The 2,566-nt window shown below is 64.7% G+C and overlaps 1 protein-coding gene across 8 annotated transcripts in view; it reads left to right on the top strand.

The window, feature by feature from the left end:
- Positions 1-2,566, top strand: part of TRIM29 (tripartite motif containing 29) — a 45,114-nt gene that overhangs the window by 1,362 nt on the left and 41,186 nt on the right. The gene's annotated exons all lie outside the window — the stretch shown is intronic.

The raw sequence follows: 2,566 nt of genomic DNA on the forward strand, positions 1-2,566 counted from the left end.
CCCCCACCCCGCTCTGGCCGCCTTTACCTTCGCTCAGCCGGCCCCGTGTGCTTTGCGTGTGGTCGTGTGCAGAACCTGCCTGGGCCTGTGGGTGGACACTATTAGTAAGGTAGGCATTTGTGTGTGGGTTGGGTATATACATGTGTGTGTGTTTCTAGGCATGTGGGTGTTTATGTTCATTCATGGATTTTGCATGTGTTTGTGTGTGTGGCAGGTCCGTGTGTTGCGTGAAGTCCGTGTATGCGGCCCTGCCTGTGCTGCTGTGGGAAGCAGCAGGGGCGTGTAGACTGGGAAACCTGGAGAAGGTCGTGCGTTAAGGGCTCAGCTTCGGCCGAGGCTCCTTCCCCACAGGTGGCCCGCCGACGGCCATGCCCAGCCCTCCTGACCAGGAGCTGTGGGTGGCTCTCCCCCTGGGCAGGGAGGGGCATGTGGAGATGGGAAAATACCCAGATGCCTCCGGAGCCTCATTTGGCCCAGGAAGGAGGTGCTCCCAGTCCCCCCCCCCACTTTCCCACCCCAGCCTGGCTCCCACCTTCCTACTGGGAGGCCGAGATGTGGGGGGCCACAGAGCCCCCCTCCAGGAGCTGACAGGAAATCACGCAGAACGAGGATCCGTCGTCAGCACCCACGGCAGCCAGGACACGCAGGGCCTCTGCCTGGGCTCCAGGACCCGACCCGGTTCTGTTCCTGGGTTTGACTCTAACCTTCGTGCTCGGGGTCTTGGTTTCCCTGTGAAACCGAGGGCTGGACTGGATTGTTTTCCACGTGGCCCTCATGGAACCTGGGGGGCCTTGAACATGTCGTCAAGGCCTCAGGGACGAGGAGGGGAGATGAGGCCAAGAGCCGGCCTGGGGGCTCCCACGTCTGTTACCAGCAGAGCACCCGCTCCGGCTCATACGCAGGGCTGGGCCCAAACTTCATCCGGAGCAGGGTGTCACCATCTAGGATAGCAGGTGCCCTGAAGACAGAGGGGCCTGGCCGCTCTCCCCGGAGGCACCAGCTCAACTCGCCTTCTGGTCCCGGGGCCGCTGTGCCCTCCCAGGGCCGCCGTGGTCCCCGAGGCTCAGGCACAGGGGGAGGCAGAGCGCACAGCAGCTCCTCTGGGAGCGTCCGCCCGACAGCAGCTGCCGGTGAACCAGTCACAGTGGACGGAAGGTCAGGTGCACGGATTGCAGGCTCGTCCTCCCGCTTCACCTGCGGGGGGGACAGGCCCAGGAGGAGGGACCCGTCCAGCTGCCGGGTCTGAGGGACGTCTCCCCACGTCCTTGTCCAGCACGGGGAGCAGCGTAGAGCAGCTTGAAGGGCAGGACTCGGGGGAGGTGCTCTCCGGGGAGAGTTGTCTGACCCACAGATGTGACTTTGATGGTGGGAGCTTCATGCAGTGTGTACGCGCCTGTGTGTGAGCGTGTGCGCGTGCATGTGTGTGCGTGTGGGTGTGTGCATGTGTGTGCGTGTATGTGTGTGGGTGTGGGTGTGTGGTGCCAGCAGCGTAGACCAGCCCGGGGCGGAGGGAGCAGACAGCCTGCCTGGGCCTGGCTCTGCGGGAGCACCAGCGTGGCACCGCGCGGAGTGCGTGGGTTAATGGGTCAGAATGAACACGCACATCAAGCCGGCACCTTTCTGACGCATCCCCTTCAGACCCAAACACCGGCCCACACTCTGCACAGGGAGCTCTGTCCAGACCTGTCGGACAGGCTAGGGTGACAGCCCGGGTGAGGTCATCGCAGACACGTTTCGCTGCAGGTGACATGGGCTGTGGGTGTCCATCTGCCTAGGATCCGAGCAGAGGCAGCGTGGGGGCAGGGCACTCGGTGGCAACATGACGGCCCTTCTGGGGCACCCGGGGTCAGAACGTTGTCCATTTCACTCTGAATGCCCCTGGGGTCCCCCAGGTGTCCACCACCTCGGCCTCCGGGGCTCCCCGGGCTGGATCGGCTGACGAGGTGACAAGGAACACACGCACCCCTGGGCCTCACGCCTCCCTCTGCCAGCCCAGGCCTTCCTGCTGCTGAGCCAGGGCAGCTCCTGCTGGCCAAGGGCCGCCTGCTCCCAGGAGGGCTCCTCTCACTCAGAGCCCTGCCCCTCTCAGCACCCGCTCCCCACGGAGGCCGAGCTGCCGGCTGAGGGGCTGCGGGGAAGTCATGGCCCCTCAGCCCTGAACGCGGGGCAGGTGCGGGCAAGAGCTCTGTGGAGAGAGAACAGAGAAGCCAGGCTCCAGGCCTGGGCATGGTTGAGGGGCAGAACCACTTCCCGGAGGTCTGGGGGGAGACCTTCTGCTCTGGGACCAGCGGATAAGGAAGCAGGTGGGGTGACCTCTGTGGGTGCTGAGGAGGAAGCAGCAAAATAAGAGGCTCGACCCAGGACGGCAGGGAGAGTGACAGGCAAATGGGCAAGAGGCACCCAGGCTTCAGGGAGCACACCCGGGTGCCAGGAGCTGGCCCTGGCATTCCATGGTCACTCCTGACAACAGGCTCACCCAGGGGGGCTCCGGCACTGACTTTATAGATGAAGACATAGGCTCGCCATGGCCGGTGTTGCTCGGGGGCCCGGGGGGGGGGGGGGGGGG

This window comes from Myotis brandtii, unplaced genomic scaffold (assembly GCF_000412655.1).
Source record: "Myotis brandtii unplaced genomic scaffold, ASM41265v1 scaffold105, whole genome shotgun sequence".
Classification (NCBI taxonomy): Eukaryota; Metazoa; Chordata; class Mammalia; order Chiroptera; family Vespertilionidae; genus Myotis; species Myotis brandtii.